This window comes from Urocampus carinirostris, chromosome 13 (assembly GCF_059441175.1).
Source record: "Urocampus carinirostris isolate Australia breed hairy pipefish chromosome 13, RoL_Ucar_1.0, whole genome shotgun sequence".
NCBI classification, from domain to species: Eukaryota; Metazoa; Chordata; class Actinopteri; order Syngnathiformes; family Syngnathidae; genus Urocampus; species Urocampus carinirostris.
In genome coordinates, this window is record NC_142361.1 from 24,294,923 (window position 1) to 24,313,894 (window position 18,972).

The window sequence follows — 18,972 nt, forward strand, 5'->3', positions numbered from 1 at the left end:
ACGGACAACTCAGTCGCTCATTGACACCTAGGGAGAATTAGAAACGGCCAATTAACCTGACATGCAAGTTTTTGGAAACTAGAGTGCCCGGAGGAAACCCATGCATGCACGTGGAGAACATTTAAACTCTACACTAGGACTGCAGCTGGACTTGAACCCTGAACCTCTGCACCGTGGGGCTGCGCGCTAACCACCCAGTCGCCGTGCCGCCCTCAAACGAAATCGGACAAGAAAATATCCAAAACAGACACAAGGACCAAACCGGAAATAGAAATGCAATGACCTGACACAGTGTGCTGTCCGAGCAGTCAATATAGAGTATTGTGATACTCAGGGACAGGTGTGTGGAGATTGGGCACATGTGTGTCTTGCTCCACACCCATTGGGCGCCCTCTGGGGAAAGGTGGCTTTACAAAACCTGACACAGAGGACGCAAAAGTCGGAAGGTAAAATGCAGGGGGAATACTCTGTATAAAAATAGCGTCCTCACCCTCCCCAACTGTTTATCTAATACTTTCCGATATTTCAAATTGTCACAGCTAATTATTTTTCCACGTCTCGATAGATAGCTGCCTGGCAACAAAATGTGTTAAAGGAACAAGAACTGTTGTTGTTTTCACCCCGTGCGATAGCGGTTGTTATATAATTCTTGATGTCAGCCGTTACCACACTTATAGGTCAGCGCTGTCTATTAACAGCATGTCTATGGAAATATTACGGCAAAGGTCATTGCCTAAAGGAGCAGTAAGACACAAAGGGGAGGGAGAACGGGCCTGAAATATAATCAACGAGAATAGAAATGCAACCAGCTTTGCTTATGTTCCCAGTTTTTTTTAACATAACTTTGAGATCTAACATTTTATTTAATGTACACCAAAGACCTTTTTCCCCCTGATATGGTTCACAAGGGAGAAAAAAACAAGTTTGCATCAATGAATTGAATTTGTTGTTTAAGGTAAAGTGATACTTTGGTACTCGACAATAATAGAATAGAATATAATATAATAGAACAGAATAGAATAGAATAGAAAAGAATATACCTTTATTGTCATTGTTACAAAATGGGTTGAACATATTGTGACAACGAAATTGGACGTGGCAATCCAGTTTCACGTTTAACAGTGAGGATAAAAGAAAACAAAGAAGATAAAGGAACAAAGAAGATAAAGGTTTTAATTAACACAATATTTACACAAGAAAGTGTGGGCATGTAGGATGTAACATACATAATCCTTTAGGGAATGGTGTTCAAATAAGTACTGAAACATGTGTTTTACTATATGAAGTAATGATATTTCTTCGTATTTGTTCCAATGCTTTCCAAAATAAGAAGAGTGAGGGAAACAAGCCCTGATAGCATATTGCTACGCGTGGGAACCGACAGAGTGCATATTTGTCAGGCCTTGTGGCTTTTTTTTGCCCTTCTGTCCATGAAAAAGTGAACTGCACTCAAACGGCTGTGGTCCATTATCTCACTGTATAAAGGGAGTGGTGCAGCACACTTTTGTCAGGCTCGGTGGCTCCGTTTTTGGCGTTACTGAATTTCCGCCTAAAAAAAAACTGCACTTGTGCGCCTGCGTTTCAATATCACCAATTGCTCATTGCTGGTAGCATGAGCTGGCAGAAGGCACTTGTGTCAGGGGTACCGTTCTAGCTGACCTAAAACAAAATGCATGACTATGGCCACAATCCGTTATCCCCAGTTGACTGTTGCTTAGAGCAGGGGTTGGCAGTGTGCAATTTTTTTCTGGTTTGGACCACTGAAACGGGCTATCGTATCCCACCTAAACTGATCTTCGCTGTTTTGGACATTATTCGCAATCGACTATTGCTACGAGCAGGTGTTGGCAAAGCGAATTTTTGTGGCTATTCTTTGCCGTTTGTCGACAAAAAAGTGAACTGCACTCGTGCAGCTGCAGTCTTTTATCCCCAATTCCACATATCTACAAGCGGGGACCAGCAGATCACACTTTTGTCAGGATTTTTTTGCCGTTACTGGATTTATGCCTCAAATGAGCTGCTTGCGTGCAACCACAATCCATGATCCTCAATCCCATATTGCTACTTGGGAAACTGGCAGAAGGCTCTTTTTTCCAGAGGTGTGCCCTTCTGCCCTACCTATCATGAAATGCATTGTTGTCATCATGATCATTTATCCCTAGTGGACTTGCTGAAAACTCAGACCGAGAGCAAGTTTGTGTCATGCATGGAGACTCTTGTTTTCTATTCTTTTCCGTGTTAAAAAAGAATGGCAACAGTGCGGCTGCTATCCATTGTCCTCAGTAACTCTCAGTTCTGAAAATTTTATCTAACGTACTCAAAATACTTTTTGGTGATATTTTTTTCACAAGTGGTAAAAATAATCCCTCGTTATTTTGCCCTTTGCAATTCCTGTCTTCAGTGAATTGTTGGTTGGAAAATATTTCTGCGATCCATTATTCCCGATTGCATGTTGCTTCAAGTAGGGGCTGGCAGAGCCCTTTTTTTTTCTCTGTTTAGGCAGTTTAAGCGTGCCATTGTGGCCCGCCTAAAATAAGCTTCACTGTTTCTGCCACGATCCGTTATCCCTAAATGACTATTGTTGAGAGTGGGGGCCGAGCTTTTGTCATGCATGGCGGCCTTTTTAATCTGCTGTTTTTCGCCTAAAGTGAACAGCACGTGTGCGGCTGTGATCCATTTTTCTTGGTTAGACTATTGATGCAAGTAGCAGGGAGAAGAGCACATGTTTAGAATGGGGAAGGAGGTTGCTTCATGGACTTTTACATATCGCAGGGGGTTCTGGTCCCCCTTAACTGTAAAAAACGAGGGACTAGAGTATTTACATTTTTACCTAAGCAACCATACATACCCCAAATATTCATAAAACGTGTCCCTAAACCGACCGTGATAATTATTTAAATGTATTTGTAATAAAGATGAAACATCGTAAAGATACAAATACAAAACTATGTAAATCCATTTATTGTTCAGCTAACCAGAGGATCGATGGCAGACACTCATACACCATTCTCTAATTTCGCTAAGATTTTCTTTTTTAACCCCATTGTTGTACTTTTTTTTTTCTCCATCACTAACTTCCTTGGGACCATTTATTATCAGCAAATAAAGGCAATAATACGCACTAAATCACAATAAATTTGGGATTAAAACTCTATTACTTTGGTTCAGTCTGCCCACATACGAAATAAAAAGACAGAAGTCTGAGTTCGGATCGGAATGACACTTTATTTAGCTTCTAGCAAGAAGGACACGGACAGAATGCAGCCTGCTGAAGTGTGTCTAGTCCCCATTTGTCCCTACTTTTTATACAGTTCCAGTCGTGAGCTTAAACACAATGGTGACAATCACACGAGAGTGTGAAACAGGACATGACTTGAAACTTAACTGAGCAATCAACCCATTAAGACAGCTGAATTGTGAGCTTAAACACAATGAACAATGGTGACATGCACACAGAGTGGGAAACAGGTTATGACTTAAAAATAAACCAGATTCTCTCAGACATTTTTATCAGGCTATTTTGTTTGAGAAAGACCCAGGTCATTAAAACTCAAGCACAGATGGCCGGATGCTGTTTTGCCACCTTGAGGAGACTTAGATAGACAATCGATCAGTGAAGACAGCAGAATATGTTTGGGACATTGAGTTTTATCATCAGAGGTGCAGTGAGACCATACATTGTTCTTATGAGTTGAACATAAGGTCACATCTGTATCTGAACTGATAACATAAAAAGACACTCATTTATGGTTTAATTTACCCTGTGTTGTCAAACAGACGATCTTTCTTGAAATGATGCTACACGGCTACTAGGCTAACTTGTCTGGTTCGGTTTTGTTGGAGTCCCACTTTTCTCTTCAAAAAAATTACAAAAACATTTTTGGTTGAATACCGTTCTGTTTGAAAGCCCTTTGAGGACCAAGTCATCACTTTATTTTCTAAAAGTATAACCACAGCAAAGAGCACTTCGGGTAAAACGGCAGCCTTATTTGTACTGCAGAATTAGTGAGCGAAAGGCATTCTACCAAGCTCCGATCTTTATTCAACTGCCACCGATTCCTTGTCGTATCGATCTTTTCTTTTCCATTAAGCAGCAAATGATTGATGATCAATGGATAAGTAAACGTCTGCTGTACCTCTGAGGTCGCACATTAGCGATGCTAGCAAGCCACCAGGCTTTTTTGGTCTTCTCTTTCTCTTTCTTCTTTTTAAAGCACAGATTTTTTTTCTGGTAATTTCCTTATCAAAAAAGGCTTTCGAAGAGTGCAAGGTGATAAGTGATAGTTCATACCCCAGTGGCCCCTCTCACCATGATAGTGAGCTCAGATGAGCTAGCCCTAATCCATTGGATTTTAGATCTCTGAGAGAGGAGATTAGGAGTTGAACTGGTTCTTAATTTCTCAGGTCTTCTGTGTGCTTAAAATTCTTGACCTGAAAACCAATTTGATATCGACGAAAAAAACACAAATAGATTCTTTTCTAGAGATATTTGATTTTGGTGTGAATTTAAAAGTCATTTTTTTATGACCTAGCATTCCTTGCTACCGAGAGAGAAGATCGGGAGTCGAAATGATCTTTTATCTTCATGGTTTTATATGTGCTTGAAATGTTTGACTTGAAAACCAGTTTTATGTCAGAGAAGATAAAACACAAAAAATAATTGATTCTACTTTTATTTTTATTTTATGTTTAAATGTGCAAGTCCTCTTATTACCAAGAGACACTATGGTTTTCAATTAATTTGGTCTTCTTTGTGCTTAAAACTATCAGCACGAAAACTACTGTTGAGGCTAAAAAAATACGGAAAAGGCTTTATTCCAACGATATTTTAGCATAGTTTGGATTTAAAGTACATTTATTTTATTACCTTTTTTGCTACAGAGAAAAAGATATTTGGATTCTATAAGTGTGTTATTTTCCAAGGATATTTAAATTTCATTTTGTTCGAATTTAAAGTATATACTTCTTGCTAGTCTTTACGTATCATCGTGAAACGTTTACTGCAATCTCGTAATCAAGCACACACAAAGTCCGTAAATGTATATAAACGACATTTTTTTTTTAATACTAGGGATGCATGATAAATGTCTTTTTCCTACTGACACCTGACAAAATCCTGTTTCTGGTGACTGATACCGCAAACTGATAAATTCAGGGGGGAAAAGACATGCATAATCTGATGTGCTGTATAGGTTTGCAAGTAACACAAATTAAAAACACGGATACACGTAGCCTTAAATATTTTGGGTGATTTTATAGTAGGATATAACTTAAACTATAGTATTATTTTTTTTGTGTCTCTGCAGAAATTGAGAAGTTTCCCAACCCTTACCTGGCGCTTTTATTACCCGGGCTTCATGGTTTATTTAAGGTCCCTGGTTCTCTTGAAGGACAGATATCGTGAGAAATAAATGTCACGGCTTGGAGGAGAATCTGGGGAAAAAAACGGGGAAAGACTTGATTGACGTTAATTTAGTGGCAGCTGAAAGTGAAATCCGGAAAGCTGACTGAGCACCTGCTTGGAGTGACATTTTAATACTGACTTTGTATTAAATTCTGCAAAAATAAATCTGTAACTATGGCCTAAAGTATTTCTTCAATTTTTGTTGGGATTATTAGAGAGGCCATAGATTATAAATATATATATTTTTTTACTTTTGTCAAATTTAAAATGAGTTTAGGTCTTTTAAGGTTCAATCATAAGTACAGCAGACCCCGAGAAATGACGACCCCGCCTTATTATTTCACTTTATGTTGTGGCATAAGATGTTTTTTGTCCCTTAGGTATTTCCACAAATACTAATAATCCTTAATTTAAAGTATTTTTAGTGATTGAATTGTTTGTTTACATTCTATGTCAAGTCAGGTTATGTTTATTTGTATAGCCCTTAATCACAAGAAGAGCTGCACAGACATCAAACTATTGCAAACTACAGACTGTTATTGCACCATCCCCTGATCTTAAACCTACACGAAGGCAAGAAAAACTCAAAACCTCTGCATGAGGAAAATAAAGTAACCTTGAGAAGGGACTGTACATGAGGTAAACTCCCTTCCAGGGTGATCAGGCTGCAATGGATGTTGCAATATAGAGACATCGTCAACATGAAACATAGGTCATTTATAAGTTCTGGACTCTAAGTGTGTTTTAAAAAGTCCTACTGAGGTTGTAGATTAAATCTCAGGGGGCAGAGCATTCCACATCAACGGGCCCAAATGGAGAACACCTTCCACCTGCGGATTTCTTCTTGGCTCCTGGGATCACTATTCCACCAGCATTTTCCGAGCGAAGGCTGACAGAAAACCTCAAGCTTGGTAGTGCACTGTTTCTGTTCAAATGCCCTGCAGTATTGTTTAAGTGATCCTTTTTTAGTAAACCAAGCATCTTCATACCATAAACAGAATCCAGGACACTAACCACAGTAGCATTGAAATCACTCATAAGTGAGTCAACAGAACCTTTAAATAAAGGAAACTATGCATTTATCCCTGGTAAAGGATCCAAGAGGGCAGAGGATGTACCAGGGCAAATATTTTGTCCGCTAAATCATTTGTTTGTTTAATACTACATACAGTGGAACCTCGGTTTTTGAACGCCTCTCAGTTCGAACAAATCGGTTCTCTACCAAAAATTTCGAGAAATTCTTGCTTCGCTTTTCGTTCAAAAAATCGGAGTTCGAACGCCGGTACGCTAGGGGCGATGCTGAGCGGTGTACGGGTTTAGATTGCCCCCACCCCTCGTGAAGAACTGTTGTCACGTGACCGCGCACTTCTTTTTGCTTTCGTTTTTAATATCGGTGAACGGAGTGTTTTAACCCCTAATTATGCCTGGGAAGAAGGTCGGTGCAAGCAGCAAAGTTGCTACAGGTGAAAAAAGAAGAGTAGCGCGTACAACTATTGCATTTAAGAAAGAAATAATAGCAAAATATGAAGAAGATGTGCGAGTTTCCCTTCTTTCGAGGGAATAGAGCATAGCTTCTGCAGACCACCACAAAGGTAAGAAATCCTATTCATAAATCTTTTCTTTATCCTTTAACCGCTCACCACTTGTTGTGGAGACCCCGGTGCTAAATGACGTGTAAACGACCTGATTTTTTTTATTTTTACACGTTCATGTTAGCGTAATCTTTCGTACGGAAGATTACGCTAACGCGAACGTACGATTAGCCTGGGTTAGCTTCATGTTTACGTTCATGGTAAGCATTCAAGGATTTGGAACGGATTAAAATGATTTTACATTACTTTTAATGGCAAAAACGATTTCCGGTGATCGACCAAATCGGTTTTCGAACAGGGTTCTGGAACGGATTATGGTCGAGAACCGAGGTTCCACTGTGTACCCAGCACCTCGAATGTAACTAAATAATGATCAGAGATACCGTTAGTATACCAAGTATACCAAGTCTAGTGTGTTTCCATCTTTATGAGTCGGCATATCAACTAATGGATTAAAAAAAAAACAGATGTAACATGTTGAGACTAAAACACACAGTAAGCGAACTAAGTGAGGAATTTATGAGAATGTTAAAGTTCCCCTAGGTAATATTTTGTCTGCATAGGTTACTAAGTCAGACAACAGTTCAGAGAATTCATCTAAGAAGATCGAGTATGGTCCCAGCACGCGATATTCACTACAAAAGTCGATGGTGACACGAAAGAGGATTGCATGACAAGAGCCTCAAATGCCTTATATTGATTAAAGGCGTGCGGAGTACATTTTTGTATACTTTCAGAGATAAGTGCAACACCGCCACCCTTCTTCAAAGAGCATGCTACTCCAGAGCTCTCAATGTTAGGGGAAGAAGCTTTATTTAGCGGTAAAAACTCTAAATTTGAATTTGTTTAATTTGTGTCACTTTATGCATTTGTGGAAATAGATCATTTTAAATCATAATTAGCGATTAAATACTGTGTTCTTGTTTTATTTTGACTTACGTTTTTGCGTTTAGAGGAGTAACTATTTCCACTAATACTTCTTATTTTGTAATATGTTCATTTGCATTGCATTTAATATCTACATTTCATTTTGTCATACTTAATTAATGTGTATTTCCACTAACACTTTTACTTCTCATTTTAAAGTAATTTTCATGCTTGAATCATTTATTTAAGTTTTATTCTGTCGTACTTTCCTACATTTACAGGAGTAGATAGTTCCACTAATACTTCTTATTTTGTAATATTTTTAGTGTTGGCATTTATTATCTACGTTTTACTTTGTCGTTCTTTTCATTGTGTACTTCAGTAGATATGTCCACTAATACTTTTACTTCTCATTTTAAAGTACTTTCAATGATTAAAACATTTGAATATGTTTTATTTTGTCATACTTTTCTGTTTACATTAGTACATATTTGTACTAATACTTTTATTGCTATTTCTTTAGTATGTTAGTGAACCTATCATTTATTGACGTTGTATTTAGTTGTACTCTTCTATGTTTATGTATGTAGATATTTCCACTAATACTTTCAATCGTTTATTTTTTATTTTTTCATACTCATATATTTTTATGTATGTATTCCCACTAATACTTTGACTTCTTATTTTAAAGTATTTATGATCATTAAATTATTTTTACGCTTCATTTTGTCGTATTATTTCACCTTTAAATTGATAGATATTTCCAAAAACACTCTTATTCACCTTTTAAAGTATTTTTAGTGATGTAATTATTCACGTACGTTTTATTTTGTCTTTCCCCTTTAAGTTTAAGTAGATACTTTACTAATACTTTTACGGCCGTTTTTTTAGTATTTTGGGTGATTTAATTGTTTATTAACGTTGTATGTTAAAGTTGTCTAGATTTACGTAAGTGGATATTTCTACTAATACTTTTATTTTTCATTTTAAAATATTATTTGTGACGGAATCGATTATTTTTGTTTTATTTTGTCGTACTCTTCTGATTTTATGTATTTTTACTAATACTTTTATTTTTCCCTAATTTCATGTATTTCTAATTTTAGGAAAAAAAGTTAGCACTTTAGCCTATATGCCAAATACCGCATGAAAGCAATTTTTTGTTGAAAATTCATTTAACGTGCTTATTTGTGTGCCAGGACTCCATTTTTATTGTTCATCAAAGTTTTGTTCAGAAAAGTCTTGTGCGATCCGCCTCGCATGTCTCATTTCCTTCCGCACCACACCGGTGACCTCGACGTGATCAAACCGCCTTCCTGCATATATATACACGGATTTCTCCTATGACTGAATTCGAAACAAGCGAGTGCGGTGCTTGTTAAAATAAGACCCCCGTTCACACCACCTGCTTCTCCTTTCTTTGGCGCCATGCACACAATTTGATACTGCTGGGTAGAACTATTTTGGTATATACACAGGTTTAGGTAACCTATACGGGGAATATTCCCCTCATTTTAACCCAATCCCATTACTTCCCCTTTTCACGTATCCCCTTTGTTTTGTTCATCCAGCTCTTCTGCTTCCAGTTCTTTGCTGAGGGTTACAACCATTTACTACAATATTTAACATTTAAAATAAATAATTATGCCATGAGATGAGGACTGCTCTTCACTCTTATTTATTCTTCCCCACAATTACCTCTCACGCCTGCATCGGTGCTCTTCCTTGACTTGTAGCGTTCTCTGTAGGGATTATAAACTATGATTTAGACTTTACTGACCCAAAAAGGGATTTTTATTATACATAAACAGTACATTTAATAACAGAAACAAAACATAACAGAGTATGCGATGAAAAAAAACATACAAATACAACAGAGTTCACTCAGTGCCCCCTGCAGTTCAGAAACAATATGACCGAGGGGGATCAGGTTTCTTTTCAAGCATCCCTTTTTGCCCCTGAGTTCCCTGTAACTCCGTCCTGAAGCTAGGGGGTGAGATGTTTATGTATGTGCGCGGTCCTGAGAATAGCAGCAATATGAGATTGGAGATAATGGATTGGGGACACACAAGTGCAGATCATTCCAAGCAAAAATACAATAATGCCAAAAAAGAGCTGTCAGGCCTGAGAAAGTAAGCTTTGCCGTTCCCAGCACACAGCTTTATGCGACAGGGATAATGGATTGTGGATTTTTTTCAACCCGGGATGCACTGAGGCCGCAAATTATGAAGCGGGAAGTAGTGAGGGATTACAGTAATACAACACAACATATACACAAAGGTGTCAAAGGGGTGTGATCAGAGTGAAGCTATGGCACTCATGACCTATCTCTGTTAAGGGAGGATTGCATCCCTTACTTTTCTCCCTACTCCTATGTTTTGCTAAGGAAAGGGACAGTCCGTTTATTTTTTATATAAACCAGGACTACTCGAGTAAAGAGAAAAGTGGAGGGGAAAGGGAAGTAATGGGATCAACCTAAATCTTACCGTAGATGACCCCTGCTATGGTGTATCGAATTTTCCTTTTTACCTGCTGACTCTAGCATAGCTTCTGGCTATTATTGCCTTGGTAAGTTGCCCCATTTTCCCCAGAAAGCTGAAAAGATCAAATAATTCAGTGGGTTTTTAAAATAGCAGCACCTCATGTAGGAGCAGGCCAGTCTCTGTCATGATTGATTAGGGCCTGGAAGTCAAAGAGCGGCAACATAATAATCTTATCGGTAACGGATGATTGAAGTCTTCAAAGGCGCTTCTGCCCCGGCGTCTGCGGACTGATCAAAGTCATGGTGGACCTCATGTCGAGCATCGCTACTGACAGGTGTCACATCTTCGTTTGCTGAGTCGTACACTCTGACTACTGATTAGGCGAGGGATGATTATTTCATCAGTGTTGGATTAATATGATGGACTTTTTAGTTTTTATCGTTCCCCAGCGTAGCTTACTGGCAAGTTAACAAGTGTAAATTGAGTTGGATTTAATCACACAAAATACATAAAATATGAATTGCATCGTGTATATATGTCAAATTATATGTGTGTTTCAACACCCGAACTTAGAGTTATCTCAATTAGACTTTAGTTCCATCCTACTACTTTCTCTTACCCCCTGTTTTGCTATTCTTGGAATAAGCGTTCACAAACAGACAAGGAATGTCCCATTTGTCTAAAAAATATAGTGGAAGGAGGAACAATTAGGGAAACAAGCCACCCTAGATGTAACGGGTGTAATAATAACTTTTGTTTTATTGAAATTCCTGCTGAAATATGTTGTATAGTTTTTGGTAAGTGTCCTGCAATGATGAGTCTAGCAGTGCCACCTGCTGGTATGGGGTAAAGTTTGGTTTTGGCTTTTGATATGTGACTGGAAGGCTGGGTTTGTTGGCAGTCTAACAGCGAGCTGTCAACGGTAAGACACGATCTTTTAGTACTCCGCAAAAAGTTAATGTTAAACATTAAAACCATAGTTGACAAATCTCTTAACATGCACAGTAATGTGATTGATGTTGTCAAGCTGTTTGGATTTATTTTCGTTTTGTTTCTTTTGCCTTTTATGTTGGTTTTGCCGGACGTTGCATGTTGTGCTAAAATGCTAATTCCCCTTATAGATCAAAGAGATCAAAGCCAGCAGAGAAAGCTAACCACGTGTTGTGACTCATTCATTTGCAGGTAAATTCTACCGTTTTTTACACTCATTATTGTTATTATTTCTATTTTCTCATATATATATAAAAAGGATGATGTTGGTTTAAATTCAGACTAAAGAAAAATATGTTGAATTCATTGTAAACGTTAAAAAAAAACACTATAGGATCTCTTATCTTGTTAAAATGGATGTAAAAATGTATTGTGGTGGTTGATATTCTAAAATATATTTTATGTAAACTGAAAAGATGTCACAATCACCCGGATCGGGAACACCTGTGTTCAGGATTTGGCGCCAACAGCCAGGACAGCTGATTGGCGCACCCTGTATATTTAAATCCCCAGCTTCCGGTAATACTTTGTTCGATTGTACTATGCGATCTGTTGCCATTTGCTCAGAAAGCCCGTACCTCCGACTCTTTGCCTGCCTCCTGTTGTTCTACCTGATCTCCGTTGCCGACCCGTATCCGAATCTGCCTACGACCTGCCCTGCCCGCCTGACTCCTGATCTCTCTTCCGAACACAACGACGACCTTCTTCTCCAGCCCCAACCAACAACACGACGACTACGCCTGTCCGCAACCATTCCCGCCAAGCCTTCACCCGCCTGTCAAGTCTCGACAATCCGTCAAACAACGGATCGAAGATTCACGTCTTGTCATTCCTTCCTTCCAATAAAAACCAAGAAATGAGTGCAAGTGATCTCAGTTTTCATTACATCCTGCCTGACAAAAGAAAGCTCTTTGATATGTTTAAGGCAGTCTACAATGAGCTGCCAACGATTAAAGAGATCAAAGCCAGCAGAGAAGGCTAACCACGTGTTGTGACTCATTCATTTGCAGCAACTGTAATAAAAACGTCATCATCCAGTCCAGCGTGAATGTGGATCTTTAGTGGGACGGATACACCGCGGTTACATAGACATAGGTCTCCATTATTCCCGTCCATTTTGCTTGTCATTCTATCAATATGCAATCACGAGGATATAAAGACGTCCGATTCCTCTGCAAAAACAGGGGAAAGAGTAAGATACAAAGGTGTTCCTTGAAAACATGGGCCTCCATTATTCCCCATCATTTTGCTCCTTATTCTCGCAATATGTATTCACAAGGAGATGAAAACCTTCCCATTCCTCTGCAAAAGGGGAAGGGTAAAGACTAAGGGGCACAAGCCTCTCTCTTCACAAAAATAGGTCTCCATTTTCCCCTTCATTTTACTTCTTCTAGCTATACACTTTGACAAGTAAACTAAGACTGTCCCATTCCTCTGCAAAATATATCGGAAGGGGGAAGAGTAAGGGTCACAAGCCTCCCTTTACAGATATGCGTCTCTATTCTTTCCCCTACATTTTTCTCCTCATTCTATCAATACAAGTTCAACAGGAATCAAAGACTGTCCCATTCCTCTGCAAAACTATGGGGAAGAAGGAAGAGTAAGGGACACATGCCTCCCTTCACAAAGACTGGTCTCCATTCTTTCCCTCCATTTTGCTCTTTATTCTAGCAATACAAGTTGAACAGGAGACAAAGACAGTCCCATTACTCTGCAGACCATAGGGGAAGGGGGGAAATAAGGGACACAAACCTAACTTCACAATGATAGGTAGGAAGTGCTACAGCTTCTCCCTAGTCACACCTCCTCAACATTTTTTGTTTAGGTTATGTTGTATTATAGGACCTAAATAACTAAAGAGGGCGCTACACGACAATGAAAATCACAGAAGCAGAATTGAGAGTTGATTGGGGTAGAAATATTTATACATACATCATTATAATATGTATCCAAACTTTTATATTTAAGATTAGGGCCCGGTCACACAGCCGTTTGCGTCTGTATCGCGGGTAAAATTTTGCTGGGTTTTTTTGCCCGTGGTTGCCCGCGATGGAAAATGCGCAAAATTGGCCAACCCGCTGTTCATCGGTGGTATGCCCGCAAAACAGACGCCGGCGACTGTTCCGCTTCCTCATCGCGTCATTTTCTCGTGTGGACCACAGGTATAAAAGCTCCCGAGCCGGTGTTGTGCCCAAATCCGACTCCTACGCACCGAAGAAGCCAATATGTTATTATTGTAATAGTTTTTCATTTTTATTTTATTATCTTGTTATGAAATGAAAAGAAATGTCAAGAAATAAAAATGGATTAAGACGAGGTCACTACGGTGACGATGATCCATGTCCACCCCTTGACGTCTCGAGCACAACTGACGTGCGCTCGGCAAATCGCGCTGTATATACGCGGAGAAAGGCGTTTGACCGTCACACGCGTAACACGCTAATTTCACATAATACCACCGCGATACAGGCGCAGAACATGCTATGACCGTGCTCCACCCACGATTACCCGCTGAAATTTCGCGTCCTACCCATGTGTAACCACGCCCTGGCCGCGGCCAGAGCACATCGTTCTGCGTCATTACCTCGTGTGCCGCCCGCGGTTAACACGTGGTCTAAAGTTTTGAGCAGCGCAAAACTTTTTCGCGCGGCCAACCGCGTGTGAATTTCCGACCGCGTGTAAAGCACTGCTGTATCTCGTCTATGTAGCGATCTCAAAGCGTCTAACATCATCTGCTTCACGGCCAGAAATTTCTGCCCGTGATTCAGCCTCGATACGCCCGTGAAAGGCTTGGTGACCGGGCCCTAAAGTTTTGAGCAGCGCAAAACTTTTTCGCGCTGCCAACCGCGTGTGAAATTCCGACCGCGTGTAAAGCACTGCTGTATCTCGTCTGTATGGCGATCTCAAAGCGTCCAACAGCGTCTGCTTCACAGGCAGAAATTTCTGGCCGTGATTCAGACGCAAACGGCTGTGTGACCGGGCCCTTAGATCTGATCGTGGTAACCATCCTATATACCTAACCCTTAAAACCCTACCCCTAGACCCTAGGTCCAACCAATACCTTATCTTCACCCAAACCCAACCCTGGGTCCAACCAATAAAAACCATTATTGTCAGTGGTGGGGTTCGAATCACGAAGGTGATGGATTTTCACCATGGTCTAACTTGATGGCACATTGATATCAAATAAAGACTGAAAAAAATACACGGCCGATCGCTCCACTGACGGCAGGTTTACCCTGTAGTTCTGTTCCGGCAGAGTGAGTTCATTCTTTCAGTGAGAAAGAGTATGAATATATAAATACATTTCTTACTGTATTCTATTTCTGCTCGCCTGGACACCACCGGGCACTGATTTGATATCTGCGGTCGTCCACAGTGGAAGCTCAAAGTTCAAATATAATCCACTTGAAGATACCCAGTTAGAATTCTCACGTGCAACCAATTTTAGATAACATTTGAACTGACACGCTTTCTGTTCTTTAGGCCATTGGTTCTCTCTGAATGAAAGCAATGATACATTTCATATTAAAACATTTAGAAAACAATGACTTTTTAAAGAACCCTTTAATTGACCATAGAAGGACTATTTATATAGTGGAAAAAACAAAAACGAATTTAAGAGATTTTTTTTCCCCCACAGGTCAGCAAGAATGTATTGCTAAAAGAGGATTCGTTAAAGTTATTCTGAGTTAGCTGCTAGTATTTTTTATGCTTCTTGATCCAAAACAAGAACTGTGTATTAAGGTTTATACATATTCAAATATATTGTTCTAATTATAACATAGTTCAAAATATGGACAATAATGTGTATCTAGTCACATAGAAAAACGAAAAAATAATGATATAACAATTTTATGACTGATGTGAACGTTTATTAAAAATGAACTGAGGGACATTGGAAAGGTTGTCGGGCAATTTTAAGTTAAAATATTTGTTTAAAAGTCAAGTTACTGAAAATGGATTAATAATGTTTTAATGTGTTTTGTTATCACTCATGTGTGAAGTTTGAGGTTTTTTTTGTTTTTTTTTAGATTAACAAATGTTGTAAGGCAATACTAGCTTTTTATTCCCTTTTTTTGTATAGTAAATTGACATTCATAACGTTACTTGAGCTTTTTACAGGCGTGGAAGTGACACATTTCATAATTACTGGTAAATAACACATTTATGAATTATCAACAATTTTTTTGTATTATTTCCACATTCAAATTTTTTCAACAGTCTTATTTGATCAATTTTTTCAGCATAGATATTGCTATTGCCAATTACTTTGATTCATTTTTCTCCTGTAAAATACACACATTAGGTACTTCTAAAAAGGCTTGAGAAGGAAACAGTGAAAAAAAGAGAAGATGCCTGAATGACAGGCCTCGGCCACCATCGCATGTAGAGCCACGCTATGGGAATTGTCGGAAATTAAATTATCAAAATGTACCGTTTACCTAATTGTTCGGATTAGTTATCTGACTCCATTAACCAAACACAACCTACATTCACCCAACAATTTATGCACACTCGTTTCTTGAGGGAAAAATGAACAGGAAAGTCGACATTTTCACACAGGGGGACATTTATTTTCCTAAACAAAATAACTAAGTGTACTCCATCGAAAACGGCCGAATTAGTGACGTTGGCGTCTGTGGGAAGCCTTCTTCTGAAGTCCTTTAGCTAGGTACATCTTCTCCTCGCATAATGGTGTGCCGGCTCCTCCTATGGGCGTGCCAAGGAATTGTTTTGAGCCCACCGTTCTCACAACACAGCGCCTTGTTCTCAAAACAACGCCTGCCGTCCTCCGTCAGAGTCCTGTTATCAAAATTCCCTAGACAAAATATTCTGCATTTGGAACAGCCTGCCCTGTTATTGAACTAAAGCCCATTCAGTGAATATTTTGCATTAAACTCAATAAATGTAATTTGTATTCAATTCTATAAAATTCTTTATAGACAAATGCATAAAATCCTTTAAAAGTAGTTAAGTGCTAAAAACAACACAGAGACAAGCTGCATTCAATAATTTTGGTCATTCAGGCTTATGTAGTGATTTGATGGGGTACACACGTGTCAGCTTCTTCATGTTGTGTAATGTAATTACAAATTATGTTAACCTGCAAGTTGTTATATGAAAGAGAACATCAGCTATGGCTTATTATTTAATTCTAAAGTGTTTTATTTAACTATTAAAGTATTTTACACCAGTAGAGGTCACTATATAATACACACTGAGGCTTTAGGCATACACGATACCTTCATTTGTTTTTAGTTCATATATTGATCATCCAAAGTAAGCCACGTTAAAGCAGTCTTTTGTTGTTCCCCGCAAACCCTGTAACATCCTGGAGCGAGAATCTGCAATTAGTAAAACAACGTCAGTGTCAGAAGGCTCAGATCACATGTGACTTGTAATTTATTCTGACATGTCTTTATTCCGCATGAGCGCACGTGTAGCCTTGGTGTTCCTGCACTGGCGCTCACACTGTCGTAACACTCTGTCTGCAAAGGCTGGTCTTTGCCACTGGCTTCATCTCTCCGTGCCCGACCGCTCTTTAAAGACATAAAGGTTAGCGCTTTTCGAGTTGCGTACCGTTATTGCTTGAACCTTGAAAGCCCTTTATGAATTGATTTAAGGGGCTCAGACAATACGATGACATCAAATATGTCTTAAGAGCCTAGAATCTGTCTTCTGGTACCTTGATCAGATTAAAAACAAATTGCATTTTGCCACCTGAGCAAAAACTAAGACTGATTTAAAGCTGTCTTAATCGTGCAGTCCTAATTAAGCCGTTTAAATCATTAGGGGCAGCGGTGCTCTTTACATGTATTGTAATATACCGGACGGTTGCATATAAAGATGTTAAGAAGCATGATTAAAGAGAAGTTAGGGCACTCCTGATCGTTGCCAAAGGAAGCTTGTTTCCGTTAATCTTCCCCCATCTCCTAAGCTTTGCAGAGGAATGGGACAGTTCTCCTTTCCTGGTAAACGTGTATTGCTAGATCTGTAGTGCTTGTTACGTCAATCGCGATCTACCAGGCCATTGCATGTAAAGATGTTGAGCTGGCATAACTGGGAAGAAGCTATGGCACTCTCAAACTATCTTTGTGATAGGAAGCTTGTGTCCCTTACCTTCTGCCCTTCCACTTTGCTTTGCGAAGGAATGGGAGTGTACTCTCGCTTTGTGAGTGTGAAATACTAAACCAAGGGTGCTCATTACATTGATTAAGACCTACCGTTCAATCGCATAGACAGATGTCATGGCGGCAAGACTAGGGAGCAGACATGGGGACTTGAGACTTAGTGACTTGGACTCGAGTCGACTCGAGTCGCTGTTTTTATGACTTGTGACTTGACTTGGACTTGGCAATCTAAGACTCGGGACTTGACTTGTGACTTGACTTGCCCAAGAAAAAAATACTTGGGACTTACTTGGGACTTGAAGGTGAAGACTTGAGACTTACTTGAGACTTGCACATGTGTGACTTGGTCCCATGTCTGCTAGGGAGGACCTAGGGCACTCCAAACCTATCTTTGTGAAAGGAGGTTTGTGTCCCTTACTTTTTGCTCTTCCCTTATGCCTTGTGAAGAAATGTGACACTTTTCTTTCTTAGTGAATGCAAATTGTTAGATTAATACGTTGATCAAGACCTACTATTAAATAGCATAGACAGATGTCATGGAGGCAAGAGAGAACCTAAGGCATTCCAGACCTTTACTTCTGTTACTTACTTACTTACTTACTTACTTACTTACTTAAGTAAGTGGATGGATGGGTAAGTAAGTAAGTAAGTAAGTAAGTAAGAAAAAGGACGTTTGTGTCGCTTACTTTTCCCTCTTTCCGTATGGTTTGTGTCAAAATGTGACATTATTTTCTCTTAGCGAACGCAAATTGGTAGATCAATACGTCGATCAATACGTACTGGTCAATCGCATAGACATAGGTCATGGAAGTGAGACTAGGGAGAACCTAGGGCACTCCAGTCCCTTACGTTTCGCTTTAAATGTGACAGTCTTCTATCTTAGTGAATGCAAATTGTTAGATCAATACGTGGATCAAGATCTACCAGTTAAAAAAGTAAAAATGTCAAGGGGGCGTGACTACAGAGAAGCTAGGGCACTCCCGACCTTTCTTTGTGAAAAGAGGGTGTGATGCAAAGTAACGGTACAGTCTTCTCTCCATGTGAATGTTCATTGTTAGAGTAGGAGTGGATTGTGGCAAAGTGCATTATCTGCTTTATAGTTATTCAAACACACTACATTCAAGCTGGCTATTATTTTGATTAGGTGTGCATCGAGACATCTTCAATCTCCAATGTTCAAGCACGCACATAAAATATTTTTTTAATGCTTGACTGCCATTTGTTTTCAGTTTTTTGTGTTACTATAAAAATACAAATATTTCATAATACATCTGAAAACAATTGTTTTATTTTTTTGCTTTTTTTCATCTGCCATTTTGAATAGATTATTTCGTAAGTAACTTGCATGCCATAAAAGCGATAGCACCCTTAATGTAAAGACTATTTCTAGTGTGTGCCCCAAATTGTACTCTTAGCATAAAAAAAATCTGATTTTAGTATTCCGAAGCCATAGCTGTTTTCACTGTAGAGAATACAAAGACAAGAACAGCGTTTTTCCCTAT

General features: G+C 39.1%; 1 long non-coding RNA gene across 1 annotated transcript in view; it reads right to left on the reverse strand.

Annotated features, from left to right (window-relative positions):
- The window catches only part of LOC148354135 (uncharacterized), a 61,499-nt gene that overhangs the window by 34,960 nt on the left and 7,567 nt on the right, over window positions 1-18,972 (reverse strand). Inside the window, exon 2 of the long non-coding RNA XR_015852477.1 lies at window positions 5,333-5,433. This is a non-coding gene — a long non-coding RNA (uncharacterized LOC148354135). The remainder of the gene's footprint in view (window positions 1-5,332; window positions 5,434-18,972) is intronic.